This window comes from Trematomus bernacchii, unplaced genomic scaffold (assembly GCF_902827165.1).
Source record: "Trematomus bernacchii unplaced genomic scaffold, fTreBer1.1, whole genome shotgun sequence".
Lineage (NCBI taxonomy): Eukaryota > Metazoa > Chordata > Actinopteri > Perciformes > Nototheniidae > Trematomus > Trematomus bernacchii.
In genome coordinates, this window is record NW_022987851.1 from 10,252,753 (window position 1) to 10,275,319 (window position 22,567).

Consider the following 22,567-nt stretch of genomic DNA (forward strand, 5'->3'; position numbering starts at 1 on the left):
AGAAATCTTTAACCAAACTTTTTAATATTTTTCTTTATAAAATATATGTTCTTATAAGTGCAGCTAGTATCGCCTATACTGAATACACCTGCCTTTACAGTACAGTAAATCAGTTTTCACTTATTCCGACTCAATTTGTTTTGTCTAAGGATAATCAAAATAGTGTTTTAAACCTGCACTGACTTAAATTCAACATTTGTGTAAGTCCAATAGATCAAATTCTTATTATTGATTTTGTCTAACATGTTGCTTGTTATTATGAAGCGACAAGGAATTCTCACAGAATGTGCAGTCTCCCTCAGCTTTGAGCTATTTAGTGTCTTTTATCTCTTTTTTTTACAGACTCTTGCCAGTATAACCAACTGTGTTTCCAGCCACAGCAGGGAGCTGTTTTTAGCAAAACAAACTTTGATAAACTGTGCTACCTGTTCAGCACCAAACAGGAGACAGACAAAATTAGCAACTAGCCTTTGAGCATATAGCAGCTAAAGTTGAGATATTTCCCGGGGATCAAACAAGCTAAAAGGAGACCTTACATTTGTTAGGCAGCGTTAATGAGTGATACAATGTCAGCAGGATGTGTGAAGAGGCAACTGTTTGCTGAAATATCTGCCATAACTTTATATGATAGTAATATACATGTGTGTTGCTTTAGTTTGCACAATAATTGCATGTGTATAAGAACTAATAATACTTTTGTGACACTGTAAATTGAGATTATAGTAAATAAAACAATGTCGATTCTTTATAAAACCAAAATGAAATGTGGATTATCAATTTTTATGTTATAACTTTTTTCCCCCAAATTGTTTCTTTCTGTCAACAATCAGATATAACTGACATGTATTGTCATGTTCAAATGCCGGATAGAAAAACATCTTTCACAACCTTGATGCTCTTAGAGAGCTCATGATCAAAATCCAAGCTCGTCTTGAAGAGCAACAGAAAAAGCTTCAATGTCACAAAGCCTCACTCTCAGCCGTCATCAGGGTTACATGATCATTTACAGCCAACAAGGAAAACATTCAAGATGCCTATAATCTTAAGAAAAACAGAGAACATTTCCAAGACTGAATGCATGCAGACATTCATTAACCGTAACACAACAGATGTGATGGATGATTTCATGCCTCTGTGGAAAGTGAAACAGAGTGCTCTTTGAAATACTGAATCACTCAGTGCAGGAGCTCCATTAGGAGACAGGCAGTTAAAAAAATTAAAATGTGAAGAAAGACTCTTTAAAGAGGCCAGTCATGCCATGTCTGCTTTTTCTTTCATTGTCATTGAGAATGTGTCTCTCAGTCCAGCAGGAGATAATTGACATTTTATTAAAAAAAAGAAGAGGGAGACCTTTTGGATCTTTCCTTTTTTAAACGTCTTACCCCTAAATTAATAAATGGGGGACCTGATTTTAAAACCTATCCTCTAACTGTTTTATTAAAATGTCAGATCAGAATTGAACATGGTGATATAATTTTAATGTTTTTAAATGCTGGCATCAAAGTGGCTATTTAAGATGCCCCTGAGAATTAACTATTCATGTTACCCTGTAATACTGATGAGAGCTTTTGCAGCTACAACATGTTGGTCTTTACTCTAAAAGCTTTGTCTTTTGTTCTTAAAGAGCAGCAGGTTTCTTTTTATAACTTGATAAAGAGAGACTCAGAAGATCCCTAGCGAGTGAGCTGTGCCTCACACTTCCCCAGATGGCCCCCTTTATGTTTTCTCTTACAAAGACACATTGAAGAGCACTTTAAGCCATAAGTGCCATTATATTTTGTTTAGTGTTGAGCAGACCAAGGCTGAGATACAGTACATATGAAACATGAGATAAAAGCATGACTGTACCCGGTAAATGGAACAAAGCAGTTCATTGAGAGCGACCCCTCATTCATGCAGAGCAGGAAATGTACCAGATTCCCGGAGTTTGTCAAACACGTCATGATTTTAATCATTAACAGCATTACCTAACAGGCATTTGCGTGAAATACACTTGATGATAAACAAATATAAGACTGAGGTTTGTACATATGATTTTTGGGTATATACATATATGATTATGACAAAATTATTATGGTAACAAGGCTTCAACCTTTTTCAGTCTGCATCAACTTGGTTTGGTTTCTCTCTTCTTCAGAAGGTATTATCTTTATTTATTTTATATAACATACGGTGTTTGCCCACCTTCTCTCTCATCACTCTCTTTCGATTCTACAGAAAGCAGAGTACAAACCTGCTTCCAACATCAAAGACTGAGCGCTCCACATGAACCTATGCCCCCCCATACAGGCGGCCCTTAGTTGAAACATGCAGCTCCCTACACATGCCTGTTATTTCACCATGTTAAGGAAACACCGCTGATAAGCCAATTAGAGACCCTTAGTGAAAATCACATCTACGGTGCTTCCGATGTTGATGGTAAGCTGGAGAGTTTAAAGCACATTAAGAGGACCTATTGCACCGCGAGAGAGTACTAATGCACAGGGTAATTCAACTGTATCAACAAGACTGCTGAAATCCAATATAGAGCGCACTATACACTCAATGATGTTCCTGTTCCACAATGTTTTTATTCTCGACGCTTAGTTAGATTTATATTGCAATTTGATTATGTAAAAAATATGTGTTAAAAAAAACTAAAAAGAGACTACCCAGCATCCAAATGCTGCAAAAAACTCAATAAAACCATGTTGTGTCTGAAAAAGAAGTAGGAAAAGCTGTATGTATGAAGTCATACTTTATATATAATCATTAAACTCAATGTTAAACATAATCATTATAGCTTTCCTCCTCAGTTTCACTATCCACACCTTGACCAAATAACAAAAAACAACAAGAATCAAAACAATTAAATTCTTATTAGCAAACCAAACAACAACAATCTAAAAGTATCTACATATCCTGTACCCGTCTTACTATGCCAGTTCCCTTCATCGATCATCTCAAAGCTATTCAAAATCTTTTAAAAAAGGATTTAAACTTTCAAAATGATCTGCATGTTTTCATTTACTCACTACAGATGTTGAGTCTCTTTCATTCAAAACATATTGTGGATACTATTAGGAAATAAGAGTACTTTCTTTTGGTTTGGTACATGATTTAAACAATTTTGAAGCCAACCAAATCTTAAAATTGTGCTTTTAATATGATGAATATTGATCTTTACTTTATATTTATAATTTAGTATCGGTATTTCTCTAATCTCTATTCAAACTTTGCACACACAAGCGTGACCCATTCACTTCTGACACTGACGGAGCATAACGTTGTAGTTATTTTGGGCTCAGCCGTGGAGAGTAAACAGGGAGTTTCACAGCCCTTAATGGAAATTGATCCGAGCAATTTGTTATGGGCAACTGTGTTATGTCAAAAATGACATTTTGAGGTGGACACATACAAAGGCTATGTACACCTGAACCTAAATTGAGCAACCTCAGTATCTAATATGTTCCAGGTCATTAAACGCACCCTCTGAGGGATATTAGCGGCTGGGTGCGTGGTGTGTACTGGATCTGAGAGCAGACGCCCCTCTTATGTTTTGCACTTTAGAGAACGGCAAGTTTCCTTATTAGAGAGGATGGCTCACACTGACCTAATCTGCTATTATGCTTTCAAAGAATAGTGTGCAGTAATTTCATCACTTTGGTGAGTGAAGACAGTTAAGACGGACAATCTCTCAATATCACACTAATCAATCACTTTTACAGTGCATTACTGCGAAAGGGAGCTTTGCCCCATGGAGTGCAGCCTGGTATAAATAGCAGATTGGCTTCCTTCATGGCTCTTTCTGAATTTCCATCAGTATTCACTGCATGCGTCCCATGCACTCCCCCACCCCATCAACACACATGCTCATTCACATCGGGCTCAGAGCAATCACCTAATGAAACATAAACTCTACAGCACGTTCTGCGGCACAAAAGGCGCTTTCACACCGGAGTACTTTTCCCAGTATAGTTCCGATAGTTCTTGAAATTTTGAGTTCACACCAAAAAAATCCGGAACTAGAATTTAGTTCATGAGAACCTTTTCACCCCCTTTTTAGTCCCTGCTAGAGAGCAGGTACTTTCCTGGGAGAAAAAGCTTCCCATTTCTGATTGGCTGGGCGAATTGCAAACCACGTCCCGTAAAACTCGTTTTGTGAAGCCGCCATTGTATTTGCTGGCATTAGCATTATTAGCATTAGCATTAGCCCAGCGCACCAACGGAGAGAGACTAACTTATGGCAACACAAAAAAAAACATGGGAGCGGTGGAGTGATGAGGAGGTGTCGGCGTTCTGGCGATTTACATTTTGGAAGATCGTCATCTATTCAAAAGGCAAAAAACTAGTTTGAGAGTGCATTTTAATTGAAATGTCTCCCTCTGGTTTCAATCCTATTTAAATTGACTATGCTGGGAATACCTCTCGACTTACTGTTAAGTCGTGGTTTTACCATGAAGCGTGCTTTGAAAGTCTCTCAAAATGTGTCACATCCTACCGATCCATTCATAATGCCCTGGAGGTGCCCAGCCCATTATGAACTGTCCTTTAATTACAACAGGCTGATGCTCTTGTACAAAGGGTGGCACATCAGATTATTGTAACACCTGTCATGTTGCAGCAGTGAAACAAAGATGATGTGAAATGCAGCTGCAGTAAGAGAGGAGGATGTATGTAAGGCAATTCGAGAGAAAACGAAATACTCCTATTATGATTTACAATTATATAATTTTCCTTTTTAGGACATGAAGTGCGACTGTGGTACTCTACTATGAGCAGTAACCTTGTTATTTATGGATATTTTATCCCCTCACATTATTATAGTCCTACATTCGGGACCGGTTATGGGTGATATTTTTATTGTATCTAATCTTTTCTTATAACACCACGTACTTTTTACAGCAAATTAATTCTGCTCACAGCAGACATTACGTTTAAATCACCTGTACTTTAAATGTGAGGTTGTTCTTTCCTCTCCTCACTCTCTGTAGCTCTCTAATATTCACCATCCATACAATGCAATGCAAGTCTGTTTCTTTGCAATATGTATGAGGCCCCTGCAGTCACGTCAGTCTGATTTGACAGGATTTGTCAGAGAAGACACAAGAATTACTTTTCCCCATCACATGTCCTGCGGCCTCCGTGCAATCAGATAATACTCTAGGGGATGAATATGCACCAAAAAACACATGTTATCCTCTTCTTAGAGGAATATTGCGGATGTGAACATTATAATAAAGGATGGGCTGTCTCTGGCTTTCTTCTGCATCTCTGAGAGGATTATCCCTTGTATTGTTTTGTTTTTCATTGTGGGAGGATATTTTCTTTTTTCCCCCTTTCTCTTAATATCCCATTTCCAATGCAGAGTGCTTGACCCGAAGCAAAGTAATGATGCCTCAGACATGTGGGTGGTCAAGCTATTTGTGCTGCTGCTTATCATGATGGGCATTCAAGATTGAGAGGGATAAGAAAAAAAGAAGGGTAGGCCTATAGACTATTCATTACAGACAGAACACAAAGCAGTAAACTCGCCGATAGGGGGGTTGTGGATGTGATTTTTTAAAAGTGCAGCAATGACCCACCCCACCTCCATCCACTTCCCTCCCCACCTTTGCAGTATCTTGTTGTGGTGGACCATGAGCTGCCAGCCCAGCCCGGAGTATCGCAAACACCTCCTCTAGATATGATCCCACCATCATGAGAAAGCATATCACTCTCATCTTCACCACAGGAAAAAGAAACCCTCAGCTTTAAATGCAGCCCAAATGACATCACATTGCTGCAGTGCTGCACTGTCCATGAAAGGTGTCAGTCGTTTTCCTCTCTTACCAAGAATTTGTCCACTGGCCACTTGGCTCTGCTGTGCTCCAGACATCATGGCGTGACAATATGTATGCATTTATATCTGGCTCTTATTACGCAGGTGGACGCCTGCATGAGGAGTAGAGACGCATTTTCAAAGGCTGCCTGTTCTCCAGGACACAGCAAGATTCCCTGCCACATCCCGCCCGGAGAAATCGACCGCATCGCTTTGTTGAAGGAGCGGACAGTCATGTATGAAAACTAATTGCTCGCATGGGTACGCATAGAAGCCTATTAGAGAAGAAAGAGGGGGGGGGGGGGGGAAACAGGGTATTAGTGCATGGGTGGGATTCCTTCATTGCGCTTCAGACGGAGGAAGTTATGACAACAAATTGCTACAGTAATGGTAAACAGCTGCCAGTAAAGCAGGCGTGATAACTGCGCCGTATAGCTGTAATTACTAGACTTTTCGACCTTCGCCAATTTTTTTCACGGACTTCAATTTGACGCCAACCTTCAGCCGTCAGGGGCTTTTTTTCAGGAGCGCAGCACATCGCCTCCAAACGAGCCCTGGACTGCAGTTTTTCTGTCCTGACTCCATCTGTGCTGCAATTCATAATAAGAGGGAGATTTATTGGGAATTGAATCGTATTCCTGCGTTACAAACCCGTACGCGGGGGACTTGATAGGACCACGTCCTGCCGCCTTAACCCCTCTGAAAGGCAAGTCTCGGACTCTCCCGAGCTTTTGGATTTTTTGGGGGGAGATTTCGGGTCTACAATTTATGTATTTTACGCCTTAATCGGATCGTACTGGGATTTAAGGTGGGGTTTTTTCGCGACGCAGGTAACTGGAGAATACCCCTCTGTCTCTTGTTGGTGATACTTGAGCGGCACATTTGTCGCTCATCACGTCCGTTGGATTTTCCAGCACGAGCCCTCAAGAGCCTAATGAGAAGGTTTTTACGCGTCGATATGGAATAAATGAACTCCCGTTACCATCCGAGAGTGAATGTATCCAGAGAGACAAGTGTGTGGACGGCGGAAATCATGTGCAATAGGATCAACCCTTCGGCGTCTGCATTATTAGTGCCACTTTTGGTAAGTCACTTAGTAGACTTGGTGAGAAATGTGCGATGGCTTTGCACTACTGACACAAGCATGGATAAATGTGTGCCTCTCTGAAGAGCTGAACAGGCTCCACATTTGTGATGTGGTGCATCGATTGTGCAAACAACTATATATAGCCTAGAATAATAGGCCTATCTATCTATCCATCAATCTATCTAGATAGACTATCTATCTATCTTCTTGCATAATGTGCACATTTTTGCTCTATTTTAAGAGCAGCCATTCAAACTAGTCTGCTGGATAGTATGATATAGCTGAGATGTGTTCAGGCTACTTGAGATAGTTAGTCCGACTCCTCACGTGTTGGAGCAGTTTCTGTGGAAGTGCATAGGCCTACTGTCAGTTGGTAGATGGGTCCAAAACAGCCCTGTCATTCTATATGTGTTTTGGGCTCCAAAGTGTGCAATGAAATATGGTTAAACAGTGACACATGACTTTAATTCCCAGAGAGTGGAGTGCATGTGGAAATGGACCGGGCGTGTCTGCATCAGCACGACGCAGAGAAGAAGACTTTTCATAAATTAGCAGCAGCTCTGAAATCCTCCCCATCGGGCCGTTCCACTGAGTGCAGAGAGAGTGGACAGTTTTTTTCTGTGGAGCCACAGAGCTTGCTGGAAGATCAAAACTCAGTAATGTCCCTTTTGAGTTGAGTTTAAATATATAAAAAGAGATTATTGTTTTATTTGATGGTGTTGAGTGGAGGCCTCGACAGGATGTGTTTCTGACAATCAGCCGAGCAGGTTAAGAGATGATAAAGAGTTACAGAAACACTGATGCAGCATGATAATAATCTCATGGGCGCTATGACTGAGTGCTGGCAATTATGTTTGTAAAGTACTTGGAATTTTTAGCCCCCCTCATCATATACCAGTTACTCAATAAGCTCAGCCTGCTTTGATTCAACTCAGCATTTCTAGGAAGTTTGTTATGCTCTGCCATTTCTAATTTTGGCACGCAGGCTGGAGAGGTCACTGAAATATCTGTTTATCACTCAGAGGACACGGGCAACAACAGATGGGAGAAATGAGGGTCCAGGATGCCCGCATGGAGGTAGCAAGGTTGTAAATCTATTAGATTGAGGAGGGGGTTAGGTGTCATTGTGCTTACACTCAAGTCACGTGAAGATCCCTCATATAGCTCTGCTTTATCCGCATAATACCTTCCCAAGACATCCCCTGGGGAAGATGTAGGGATTGGCCAGCCATGTTGCTACATCAGGGTTTGCAGTGAGAGTTACTGCAGCTTGCAGTGTTATTGGGAAACAGTGAGTGTAAGCTGCATCTGTAAACAGCCTCCTTTACTCTTATTGAGCCTAAGGACTATATGTGTGCTTCCTACACCTCTGCCTAGCTGTAAAATTAAGTCAGAGTAAGATTGAACACATGTAATTTGTCACATGATCTTGGCATTGTTCAACATTCTTATAATCTCCTTTTGTGTCTAAGAGCGTTAAAAAACATCCTTTGTATGTCACACAGTATATGGCCTTTATAGTAAAAAACAAACAAAAGTACAAGCAGCTAGCTGAGGGGCTCAAGTGCTTCAGTAAATGCTGAATCCTGGGTTTTAGACCGACTGAGTGAATAGAGAAAATATAAATAACGTTTGGTTAAAGCTGTGCACCACACAGGTTTTAACATAAGGGACTTGAAAGACTTCTAAAAACAGAGGTTAATGAGGGTTCTTCTTAGGAGGGTTGAAACCCTTGAGCCTTATTGGATTTGCTATTTGAATTAGCAGTGCATGCAGCAGGGCTCTTATGTATTTAGATGTCGTTTTTTGCTAGCTGTGTGTGTGTGTGTTGCTGTAATGATCACGTCTTTGGCTTGTCAATGTGTTGCGGGGTGTTACAGCAGAAGCTCAGAGCACTTGCTGTCATGTGTAAGCCTAATGAAATCAGGCAGGGTGGTCATTATCATTATCGTGCATTATTGCCAACGCTTCCATGTTTAGCAATGCAATCGCAGGCGGGAAACTGTCTGCCGGACAAATTCATACCTCTGCAGGTAATGCATAAAAAGAAAGTGACAATGCCATGTGTGCAAGGGTTTCTGCTTTCGAGGTTGCTTATGCGGACCATGGGGTGAGATTAATGTGGTCTCTCTGCCTTGCCATTCTGTTGCATTGTGTTACAGCAGCTGCTCATGGTGCCGGTGTCATGTGTTAGCATTATGAAATTGGGACCAGTAAAGGGTTATCAGCCACTGCGGGAATGAGAGAATAGCAGCGCACACAAGCTATTGATCTGCATCTGAAGTATACAATACATAATAGGGTGTATAAACCTGTTTTTGTTCTCTGCATAAAGCATAGTCTTTTGCAGTGAGTCATGCTTGCAGACCAAACAACTGTAAAATGTATATATTTGCTGTCAAGATCATTTTTTCACAAGCCACTCCAAAATATAGTATATACAGACGTACAGTATTGTAGTCATGTGTGCTGGTTTAAAGATGCAAAGTCTGATCACAGCATTAAGGTAAAGTAGTTTGTTGAAACTGAGAAGGGTCGATGGTCTTGTTATGTGATTGATTTTTATTTCCAGTGGTTTAAATCTCAGTCTGCCTTTGCATCTATGCACTTTCTATTAATAACCAACCAAGCTCATCATGACGCAAACAGCGACAGACTTAAAAGAAGTGATTTCTGTGAATAAAAAACGATCCTCTCGTTAATGTGTGAATTCTGGACTCTGCATGCATTACGAAAACAGTAAAGAAAAGAGAAAATAAGTACCAATTAAGTTGTTATCAGACCACAGAAGAGCTGTTTCTCCCAAGGCAAGGCAAGTTATTTAGTGCTCAAGAAGCAATACGAAAAGTTGAAGAAATGGTGTAATTACAACTAGCCAAAAAGATCAAAGGAGTAGCCACCAAAGCTCTGAAGCAATTAAACTAGAGCTAGACTTATTATCATTTTTTAAGGTTAGTAAGTGACTCTGAAGGATAAAAACTGTGGTGAACCCTTAAGCTGTGAACACTGGAGGTAAATAACAACCATGGCTCTAGAGGCATAAAACACTTGTCAACGTTGCTGCATCAGGAATTTAAATAAGAGCAAACAGTAAGAGGACTAAAGTATTACACCAAGAGGTTGCTGCAGTGATATTTTTCAAGTTGTATACAAAGCTATTGTTCACTTATTTGATATATTTGATACATGATTACCCTGCTCAGATTTATTATGTCATCAGGACACTTTTGTTTTTCATTTTAGCACCATGACATTTCATTGCAAGTGTCCTGGGTTTGAATAATATAATCAGAATATTTGTTTCTTCAAGGTTGAGGAAAATAAACTGGGCTATGTAGATGAACTCTTTTTTGCCAGTTTGAAGGTGACTGTGACTTTGAGCCTTGTGTAAGACTAATGACCTCTACAAATTTGACCTTGCCTCTCTCCAACTGCATGCTGGGATGTGCTGCGTTATTATTTTCTACATTTGGCCAGCAATTTTGAAAACAGAACCACTCTTACAAATAGGTTGCAGTCAATCATATGCTGCCAAACATAAATGATTTTGCAAATGTTTAGTCATTCATTGACAAAAAATGTGAAGCAAAAAAAATGAAACAAACTGTCATCTGCATAAAATACAATTCAGCTGAAAACTCTCCTAAACCTTCCAGAAATATTATCGTGGCTGAACCGGAGTAGATAGACTTCATGATTTTTGCCTCATGGTCATGGCTTTTTTTGTCTTGAGAACATTGGTATTCTGACTTGGTAACCTTTGGAAATAATGATTGCTGCATGGCGCCTTTTATCCTAGAAGCCTTTATGTAGCCTCTCACATCTGAGCAGTACATCTGAATAAGGGAAGCTGTCACTTATTGTCAAAGAGCATGAACGTGTGTGTGGAGCATGCCTGTTAACCATGGCTAAGTTGGTTTTGTTGTTTTCTTTGACAAAGACTAATAAAACAGGTGCGCACAGTGAGCGCTGGTGCTTAAAGGCTGACCTGCTCGGGGCAACATGATGAGTGTCGCATGTAAAATGTAGCACGAGAGTATGACCAGAATGTACAATGGGGGCTTGGTGAGGGAAGAAAGCAGTGGAGAGTCACTCTCAGGGACGTGCTGTCTGAAGTGAAGGATACAGACCCACATAAAGATCTATATGGAGGTTAGAGTGCTAATTCCTCCAGGAATGCTGTGCAGGATGTGGTATGATATTGAACACTCCACTGAGCCCAGCGGTAAGCAGCCGTCATAATCCAAACATCCCATATTCAACCTTACAAGAGACACTGGGGTCCTGACACAAATATTAAATTGGAAACAACATGTCATCTACTGTAGAGCATATGGCATTTTAAACTGCAGAGGAGCATCACATTATATTCTCATGAGATCCGCTGCATGGTACCAGACAGTCACCCTCAGATAAAAAAAATGATTAGTGGCATCTGACTGGAGAACCAATGTTGTGCAGTGATCCTACGGTGGCGGCCTTTAACTGTCGTCCTGACACTGTGTCAGAACCTTTATGTGGCCATTTAGATAAAGTGATATGATATCGTTATGTAAACAAGAAACAATGGCTGAGTAGCATAATAGCAAACTCGCTGTGACGTCTTCAACTGCTGCTTCTAGTCTTCCTCTGTTTATCTGAAGGTGACACTGATTTAGATCATGCTGCATGGTCACATTGATCAATATCTTCTGCCAGAACAGCATTTCCCTTTAGCTCTCTTGAGAAAGCCAATTAAGAGAGCTCCATGCTCTCATACAGAACTTCAAATGCACACAAACACTATCTTTCCCCCAGTCACATTAAATAATGCATAAGAACAATATATTATTGTGCAGCGCTCATTACCACAGGTCCTATTAAGACCTTCTTCTCTGAAGTAAGAAGCATTGGGCGAAATGTAGCGCATTTACTCTGCCATTTATTCTGGTCTGAGGCATTAGAAAAAAGATAATGCCTCCATGAATAACTTTAGCTGAATATGCCATTGCAATGAGATCTTTTTGTCCTTAAATATTGATTTGTTTGTCAGAAAGTGGTGCAGCATGCTCTTCGTCAGACTGCAGCAGCCTCATTGGAGATGTCTTACTCTGCTGCCTATTAAAGGCTGGAAGACCGAGGAAGCATGATCTATTCCAGTGAAGTGAACGTTCAAGAGCCTCAACCTTCACTTTCTGTTTCCTCAGTTTGGTTGAATGTCTGACTTTAGTAGAGAGACACATGCATAATCTAGAGCTCCAGTGCAAAAACAAAAAGTCTGTGAATAATATTTTGTTGCTGACCATATTTGTTATGGGTTTGTGTTTTGAAAGTCTGCTGTTTCAGAAGAAATGAACTGGATGCTTTTCAGTTAAGGCTGTTGTGCAACCCCAATACAGTATATGTTATTGTTTTTTGGGGAATATAATAGAAGTTCTTTTTAACTATGCTTTCATGATTCCATAGTCATAATGTTTTAATACGTAATCAAAGAGCATGTTTTATTCTAAGAGATTCACAATCAGGCATCTTGATTTCGTGCTGTTGCGACTGACAAACAATGGTGTAAATATTCAGTTCACCTTAATGAAATCCCCCCCAACCACCCCCTTACTCTACATGTCTGGGAGGAGAATTTCCTTGGTGCCTTACAAAGGACCACTGCTGCAGTGATAATGCTCTAACTAGGCTGGACCATCACAAAAGTACAAAAAGTACACCTTAAGGGAGATGAAGAATCAAAGAAACCTCAGCAGCAGGATGTGTTTGGCCTGAATACATGAAATAAGTTCTCCTTTGGCTCATGCTTTGGTGAATGTTTTGTTTGATATTTATCTTTTAAGCACCCAAGATTAACAAATTGATAATTTACCGCCTTTGGCTTTTTGAAAACAATAACAACCTAGTAGGCTTATCTCAAGGTGAGGTGCACTATATCAGTGCAAAGCCGCAGATTATTACTGTGTAAATCTTTGTCACCTTTTGAAAGCTTTATAACTCTGAAATACTGTGCACATTCTCCTCAGAGTAGATTTAAGACACAGCTTACAACAGTTTCCGAAGAAATGCGGCACAAATAATTATTGATCAATGTTTCCTGAAAGTTGTAGAATATCTTTATCTCTGCCATTGCAGAGAAAATATGTTTGTTATAAACAATGTTTTATTCCTTCCCCTTCAATGTTAATGTGAAATTTAGAAACACTGCTAATTTAAATGACATCCAACAGAATGAATGGTTTGTGCAGTGTGGTGTATTTATTTGGCTGTAGTAAGCAGTATAACTCATCGATCAGCACGTTGTTACACATACGTGGGCAGAAGGACACTTAAGCAGGGTGGATTTCTTGCTGACACCGAGCTTGAAACAGGGCTCAGAAAAATCTATCCCTTAGATCAACATCTATTGGATGTTTCTCCCCTTGTTTCCAAATAGTTCTCTTAGGTTTAGCTATTCATTACAAGGGCTGTTGCTGATGTACTGTTTCAGGCAGTGAGTTAATTTCAGTAATACTTTATTTTGGTGATATTTATGGGCTTGTTTCTGGGGATTGATTTTTGTACCCTGGAATGTTTCCAGTGACTCCCCTGTGTCCACAGCCTGACTTACTGGTTAGTAGACCATATAAATCCTGCTGAGCATGAAATGTTCATGTGTGAATGACTGCGACACGCACTTTTCAGGTGGAGTTACCATCCGTTCTCAGGCCTTTTCAGTGTGAAGTCCATCTATGTATTCAACCTTCTAAATATATATCCATCAAAGTCAACCGCAATAAATATAGTGCCCATTACTCACCGAAACCCATGGTATTTCCTAATCCCATACTCAATACTTACACATACAGTACAAACTATGTACTTCTTATCATGCATTGCACTTGGCATACAAGAAACAAACATTGGGAAATGATTCATGACTCACATTATTGGACATCAATCATTGCCAAAGCTTTAAAATTTGAAAAGAGATGGCAACAAATATTTCAGATTTAGATTTTCATAAAAATTCGGGAGCTGTTTGACTGCTATTCAAATTAAATGTAATTTAGTGCAGCTTTGAGTAGTAGATCCTCATTACCCTTTATGCTTCACATTGTGGACGAATGCTGTACTTCCACAGCAAAGTCAAAACAAATTATTGTGAATTGTTTGAGTTAGCATTATTGCCATATTGCCATTCTACGGAAAGCAGAGAGCATACGGGCCTCTCCAGGTCATGTTCTTGCAGATTAATTTCATCTGTTGCCATCAGGGCGTATATATGCTCTACCTGCTCTGAAGACAAATCACTTTTTTAAAAATCATTCATCCCCTCTGCACTCAAACTTTTAAATGCTTGATAGGTTTTTTAACTTGATTATTTATTTATTGTGATACTATGAACTACTTATCGTGTAAATTGGAATGATCCAGATCCAGGCTCCCGGGTGTATCTGTGTGCTTTCTTCCTGTATGTTCCTGCCTGTGTACATGACATAAGCTGCTCATAACCAATTTTCCCCTTGAGGGATTAATAACGTTTTTGATTGATTGATAACATATCTTTAACCTGCTTAAAAATGTAGCATATAGTATAATTTGGTAATTCTTTCAAATCCCTTTTATTATGGCAACTTTGTTGGGAGTAATTCATAGTTTTTATTGTGCCTGATTATGCTGCCAAATGTGTGTTGCTTGTGTCACTGTCTCTTAGTCCTCCTCTTTTGTTTTTAACCCTATTTCCTGGTCCATTCAGGTAATCTGCACATATTAACAGAGCCTGCTTTAGCCGGTGATGGGATAAGCCAAGGAGAAACTTGACATAAAAACATCTATAAAACCGTTCAGTGGCAATACATTGCTACATACAGTAATTGTGTTCAACCCTACAATGGGCTGTGATTAGAAACTCAGTCATTACACGATTTTCCGGACTTTGAACAATGACATTGTTGAAAACAGGAAAGAAAACAGAGCCTAAAGAGGATTCTGTCAAAACCTCTTTAAGGTGCTTCTGTCCCTTAGTGGGCCAGTGGAAATATCCAAAACACTATCTTTATTTCTCTTGAAGCAGATCCTCATGTCGAGGGCATCCAGTGTGCACTATGCTGTCAACATGCAGCTTCAGCTAAATATAGCCTATAATAGACTATAATGATACAATCTCTGCACCTTACTGGAGTATAAAGCTTACTTGTAATGATAAAATGCAATGCAAAAGAAACTCTTTTTTGTATCATCCAGTGCAAAGAAATTGCAGAGCTGACAATGTGAAGACCTTGTCCAGCATTTTTCATAATAAAGACACTTTCCTATATTGCAGTGGACTGTGACTTTCTATTGTGCCCTACGGAAATGGAAATCTGTTCAAGGGAATGAGTTGAAGCTTGTTAGTCCAGCACACCAAGTTGCTCTCGGTACAGCACTTACGGTCAGCTGAAGGCTGGGATGATCAGGTTGCTGCCAAATGCCTTAAGTTGATCAGATGCCGTTGTCTTAATTATGAATACTGAGCAGTGCAGTATGCTGCTCTGGATAAGCCTGTCTGCCAACAGCTATAAATGCAAATGCTAATGTGAGGGTTGTGATTTTCTTTTTGAAGGAATGAGGATTTTCTTCCAATAAACATGTGAAAGCGCTGGCCATTGCAAAGATAATGGCCCGCTCAATAGGCTGCTGTCTTAAAAGTGGAAATCTCTCTGTGGAGTCCCATTAACCCACAGCACTGGGTTGTTTCTCTTCACTGCCCAATTTCTAAACTGGCATGCTACATAAGACAGCTGAAGGATGTGGTGGTTAGCATGCTATGTTCTCGACTGGATCTTTTGTGATGTGTGGAGTCATCTGTAAGGGCCTGCACTTGCATGAGATATAAACCAGAAAAAAACTAAAGCTACCTCGACTCGAGCCCGACCGTTAGAAAAACAGCCGTGGCTTTAAAGTCTCAGCCCTCAGCATTACCTGTCTGTCAAGATGCATTGAGACATGCCAACCGAACTCGTGTCAAAGGAAACAGTGCCCAGTAAAAGGTCAGCTGTATATCATGCTCGTATGAGCTGTGCTGAGATGTGAAACGAAAGCTTTATGGTTTGATAACAACATCAACAATAGCAAACTAGCAAACAAACCAGCCCTGCAATGTAAAGTGATAATCTCTTTAAAGGGTGGTTATCCTCCAACAGGCAATAGCGGCATGCTTTTGGCCTTTAGGAACCGTCCATGCCTACAGTTATTGATGATGCATTTTTGCTTCAGCGAGATCAGTTCATTAGATTGTTGTGACAAACTACTTTCTCTAGCGGGAGACTTGATAGATGATGGCTGGATGTAGCCGTTGTGGGCTGGGAGTCTATTGACTAAAAGGGCCTCATTTATGGAAGTCTAGTGATGTATGACATTGGTAAAGCATGTTAGACTCCTCCTAGATGTCTGGATGGATGGATGGGTTAGGACTCCAGAGCATGGTGTATCATTTAACCTCCCAGAGGTGGTATGTTCGATGATTTACAAGTGATTTTAAAATAATTATATTTTACTGGTGGTGTTGAATCAAACAGGGGTATAAAAAAGGCTTTCCCACGCGGTAACTTCATATAGTATTGACAGATGACAACAGGTGATGCAATCGTTATTGAGATTAAATTACCCATGGTCATTGAAGATTTTGGCCATAACTTCGAGCCCTGCATGTATTTACTCTTGCTGTTTAACTTATATTGCGACATAACTTTAAAATGTGAACATTATTGCTTAGCTGCTGCTTCAGACGCAGCAGCCCTTCTTCTCTCCTGCCGGCAATATCTCACATATTGTGTTCAGTTACTGTAATTGACCTTTTAGATAGTTTCCAGTGCGATATTACTGGGTTTAGAGCAACTTTGCTGTTAAAAACATTACTGTTGCTGATCTATAAACAATATTCGGTTGCATTGAAACTACAATTGAATTCTAATGATTTTAAATCAATCTTTCATTTAAATAAGATATTAAACAAACCATTATTTAGTAATAAAAGGGACATTAAGAGAGAAATCATTAAGGGTAGAAGTATCAATAGAATTCAAAGACTCTTTCAAAAAAAGATACTGTTTCACTATTTAAATGCATTAAATAAGTCTAATGTCTTATTCTTCACCAGAAGTGTTGAATAAAAACATTGTCACTTCAAAGATTATTAAACTGCCTTTGTAGATTGGATGGCTTTAAGAAAAACTTTTCCGTGTATGCAAATCTCACCATACTGCAGAGCTGATGTGCTAATTATTAATCCTTTCAACCAAAGACAACTGAGATTTGTCAGGATTTCCATGCTTGAGCTCAGCACTGAAGCAGGATTTGAATCTCAAAAACAATTATTGACTCAGCTTGCTGTCTATCACCTTAGTTTTTTCGAATAAAGCATCCATACAGTATATAACACATATACATCATCTAATTGGGTAGATGTTGAATGAAAAGCGGTACATTATGAAACTTAAAACATATACCTTTACCTCTTTTTCTCCTACTTTGTTTTGTGTGTCTGATGATTAGATGCTGATTTATGGGTGCATGTCTCAAAGGAAATAAAGCACGTTCAGGACGAAAAGATGATAACGTCTTAGAAATGCTCTAAGTGAAACAGCGCAGGGCACTTGCTCAGTTATAGCAGATGGATCCCCTTTGATCCGCGGTTGGGGAGGAGAAGTCGATTGAGTGACTGTGATAAGACGTTCAGCTGTTAAGCACTTCCATTGTATCTTGATTTGAATGTATGTAGACTGCATAGGGATTTTAATAACCCTAATATTTAAACAGAGGATGGACATTGAGTTGCAATGCAACCACCATGATGGTATTTTTAAATTGTGTAAAAGAGCTTTGAAGTCTGAATCAGATGTTTCATTAACAAGAAGACACTGGAGGAACATGTGTTCTTCTAAAATATGTAGTACCTTACGCAGTGTTTCCCCCCCCCCAGCAAGAAAAGCCAAAGGCCCCCTAACCTATTCGGGTGGCCCACGCATCCACCCCCTCCTCAAATAAGAAAATACATGCAAGTTCATGGCTACTGTAGACAACGTTCTTGTTGCTCTGTGTTGCGTTGTTAATGAGTGAGACACACCGGAGATGAGGATCTGTGGGGTTTATTCTCCCAAAAATATAATTTACAATTTACAATTTAGGCATTTAGCAGACGCCTTATTCCAAAGCGACTTACAATGACCAATTACAGGGACATTCTCCCTGGAGTAACTGAGGGCTAAGTGCCTTACTCAAGGGCACACTAGTAGTGGTGTTCCAGGCGGGATTTGAACTTGCAACCTTCCGATCATCAGCCCACCTCACTATCCATTAGAGTCTAATGGATAGTGAGGTGGGCTGATGATCGGACCACCAAAATAAAAATGTAAATATGAAAAAAAAATTTTTTTATGAGATCCATTTTTTTATGAGATCCATTTGTGGCGGACGATATTTAATTGTGGCGGCCCGCCACAATTAAATCAATGTATTGGAAACACTGCTTACAGTGTTATGTGCCAAAGTCAATCATGAAATGAAATAATAAGCTCTGTAATTGAACCGTACCGTACAGGATGTTTAATTCGGTATTCAATTCCCGTTTTGGTAGGCCAACACCTTCTTTGAAATCAAATTTAAATCACAAAAAATCAGGGACCCTTAAAGTTCATAGTTTGAAACACAAATGAATGTCACCCTTTTTTGGTGACACTCCAAACAATGGTGCAATGGCAGGACAATGACGGTACACACAAGATATTTAATCAAGTCACGAAACTAAATAAATTAACTAAAATTGATATACTTATATATAATAAAACTTTCATGGCCATACATTTTTTTTAACTCAAAGCAAATTAGAGAAACAGTCACGTTATGATTGAAATTGAGGATACTATGAAAGAGAACCTGCAAAACATACTGTGACCATGAACTTCTTAAGCAAATGCACGCCACTCAATCAAAGAACCCTCCCTCACATGGATAGTGACATGCAATAATATAATTTAAGACCACTCTGATATTGTCCACTACTGTATAGAGCAGGCAGTTGGTTTATTTTGTATCAAGGTTCATTTATCAACTAATAAAAAGCTCTATTTAAATACATGTGAAAGACAAGTTCAGGAAATGTTACACTCTTTAGATTTTCCTCTATTCCCATTATTCATGTCTGACGAAACCACGCCACCTCTGTCCCCAGCTAGTTTTTTTATCCAGAGGCTGGACACCATGTTACTGCGACAGATCTGTCCTCCCTCCAGAAGATGTTGGCAAATTAATTTCTCTGACAATAGAAAAGAAAAACTAGCAAATCCCCTTTCCTGACCTAGATTGAACTTGAAAAATATGTTAAAAGCTGAATTTGGACCATTGACTTAATTTAATTGGTAATCGTTTTTGTAATCATGTTGAATAAACCAAACATACCAAGATACATACAAAACCGTGAATTTTGTGCACCGGTACGCTCCTTTTAGAGCTGCAAAAGTCTTTGCATTTTGACAAATCAGTACTTTTTGGTTAGACAGAGCGAGCAAAGCACATGGCAGCTGGCTGTCAACTTGAGTAGCTGTGGGGAAGAGGCTTCATCGTATTAGACAGTGAAATCCGTTGTGCATTTTACGCTCTTCAATTACATCCCCTGTGATCCTTACACGTAGCCTGCAAGAAAAATCTATTTTAAATCAAACATTTAAAGAAATGATTTGGATTAAAATGCTAGTGTTAACATGTGTCTGCTAAAGCTTTGTAAAAATACACAGGCACCGTCTTCACTGTGAATTTTTAGCAGAAAAATACAAATATGTTCGCACTATACTTTTTCACTTTTCAAAAAACATGCTGCTTTAGTAGAATACTGTGGGAGGCTAGAGCTACAGTATGGGTAGATATCCTTCCTAAGACTCTCTGACAAAGGCCAATTTCACTTGTGTGGCGTTGTTGCTCAAGCGCTTTGGTTTGCTTTCCCTTTGTTGATAACACACATCAGTGTTATTTGCTGCGTTGCCACGGCAGCGAACATCCTTCAAACCTGTCAGGTGTTCATGGCGTCCTAGTGGCGCAGCTGGGTAAAGTGTGTGCCATGTAATCGTGATGTGCCGTTTGAATGCAGCAGGGACACATCGCATCTTTCCTCACTGTATTTTACCATAAAAACCTTTGAAGCCTTGTGTTACTCTTATCAGAGAAATATGGAAGTAAAAGCGTTTTGAGCAACATGCTGTGATTCACTACGCCTTATCTCAACCTATGAGAGAAAATCATGAATGTTTGTTTATTGCGTTGTTGGAAGCTGATTTGAAAGGCAACTGTACTGCATTTCAAAGCAGGTTATGTTTTGGCATCACATTTAAATCAACTGTCCTTTTAAATTAGACATGCAATAAAGAGACTTAAAGATGCTACTCGAGCCTTATTTAAAACAGATGCACCTCCGTGTTTGACTTGAGGGAGAGTGTTTCCCTCAGCATGGCTCCAGTTTCAATCGGTGTCCTAACTGAGAAAACAGTCCCATCATTCATCATCAATCATGATCGATATATCCATTCAATGATCAACCATTCATTATCTCACCATTAGTGAGCAGTGCTAGTGGTGTAACGTTGCCCAGTGCAAGGCGAGGCGAGGCGAGGCGAGGCGAGGCGAGGCGCTTTACAAAAATGAAAGACATTAAAGGTAGGGTAGGTAAGAATGGAGAAACCGGCTCGAGATCGCTAGAATTTGAAAATACACAACCGGAGAAAATCTGCCCCTTCCTTCAGACTTCCTTACAGAGCCCCTCCTCCAACACACACGAACGTGCACATGACCAATGAGGGCACGAGATAAGTTTGTGCACAGATGGAAGGCTGACAGGCAGGTAGGCCATCCAGTTATTTTAGCCGGGCCGGCTAAAATGATTGGTCGTGCTTTTTACAGTACTACGGCTTCCTCAGATGACATTTTTTTATGGATTTTTTGTCAAAGCACTTAAGATATTCATTGCTATCGGGATGTTAAGAGCATTCCATGGAATACAACAAAAAGTGTATCTCGAGCCGGTTTCTCAAACTTGCATACCCTACCTTTAAGAGCATTATTATAAAATGATATCTAGAAACACTCATTTAAAGGGCCCATGTCATGGCCATTTCCACTGATCATAATTACATTGTTGAGGTATACTAAAATAGATTTATACTGTGCAATTTTCCAAACTCACATTGGTTTCGCATACAGCATCTCTGTCAAGTATGTGTATTCAGCAGTATTCACTCTCTCCACTAAACGACTCGTTGGAGCTCTTGCCCCCCCCCTCCCTGTGAGCCTAGTGTGCTCCGATTGGTCAGCTCGGCCACTCTGTTCTGATTAGTCAACCACCAGAGAGGTTCCGCCCATGTCTAACAGTGCTTTTTCCGGCTGCTCTCAGCTGAACATCAGTCTTATCATGGCGTCGGTATAGCCGTATATTTTATACGCCAACTAACCGAACTGTACCTGCAACTGTTGTTATAGAAGAGTGTGACGGCCCCAGGGCCTTTGTCTTACGATGGGGTGGAGCTGAAGAGGCTAATCAGCGCGATCACGGACACCTGGCCGGAGCCGAGGTGCTAGCCAGGTGCCCGGAGTCAAACGGCGGCCCCTCTCTCTCTCCAAAGCAGCTCAGCGATCCTCTCCCGTCGACCACCTATCTCTGCATTTACCACAATAAATGTGCCGTGGTTTTGTAAACTCGTGTATGTCTCCTTGTCTTTCCGTTGTGGCCTACGAGCCGGTCATAACAAAGAGTAAGTTATTTTTACCCGTTATAAACTACTACTGTTTGATGAGAAATCAAATCATGGTTTGCTATATATGAATGATATGTTATAGGAGCAAATAATTCAGGGAAGAAAGGATAGGCCTACTAAGTATTTCCATTAAACTTTATTTTTAGAAATGTACAAAATGAACGTAAATATACATATATACACGGTATATCGTCAATTACTCCCCGTTGTCGGCATCTTGCCTATAGCAGCCGGGGCTTTTTAGGACGATGCATCAGTGTGGTAGTCCAGTCATGTATTGTCCGGCAGGATCTGGCTGGACGAAATCAAATGCAAATCACAAAATATTAGAGAAACTTAGTTGTTTTAGATTCGTTAGTAGTAGTTGTGGTAGGAGTGTGGATCTATCTAATGAACAGCTTGCCTGCTAATATGCTAACCTAGCTTTGTTTACCTTGGTAGCTAACACGATATGAACGTTAGCTTGGAGGAACGGCAACTATAATGGAGTGTAATAAAACTACTATGAACAAAAGCTAGTGGTTCATATTAGGCTAGCAATAACGTGTTTATAATTGCAATATTATACGGGTATTCTGCTACGTTCGGTCATACATTGTAACTTGCATGAATACATTGTTTTGCGCTAGCATACAGCTAGCCTCGTTAGCTATACATGCAGTATGTACATGTACTGTCACAATGTACGGTAAATCACCCGGAGTATACTGTATGAGTATTCCGTGTGTGTGACTGCAGACATTCTCCTGCCATGACAAACATGTAAGGCCATCTGCTGACATTGTAGTTGATATATTTAAACGCTAGCAACGTAGCATAACAAAAAAAAAATTCCGACCAAACTAAGGTCTAGCTCCGTCGGTTAGATCGGTAGCATACACGCTACGCCAGCTATAATGTAATTACGTTTCGCGACTGACCGTACGGTAAATCACCTGGAGT

At 40.0% G+C, this 22,567-nt stretch overlaps 1 protein-coding gene across 1 annotated transcript in view; it reads left to right on the forward strand.

Moving 5' to 3' along the window:
* Window positions 1–6,320: 6,320 nt before the first annotated feature.
* Window positions 6,321–22,567, forward strand: part of lrfn1 (leucine rich repeat and fibronectin type III domain containing 1) — a 110,236-nt gene continuing 93,989 nt past the window's right edge. Inside the window, exon 1 of the mRNA XM_034112978.1 lies at window positions 6,321–6,884. The gene's annotated coding sequence lies outside the window, so the exon portion shown is untranslated. The remainder of the gene's footprint in view (window positions 6,885–22,567) is intronic.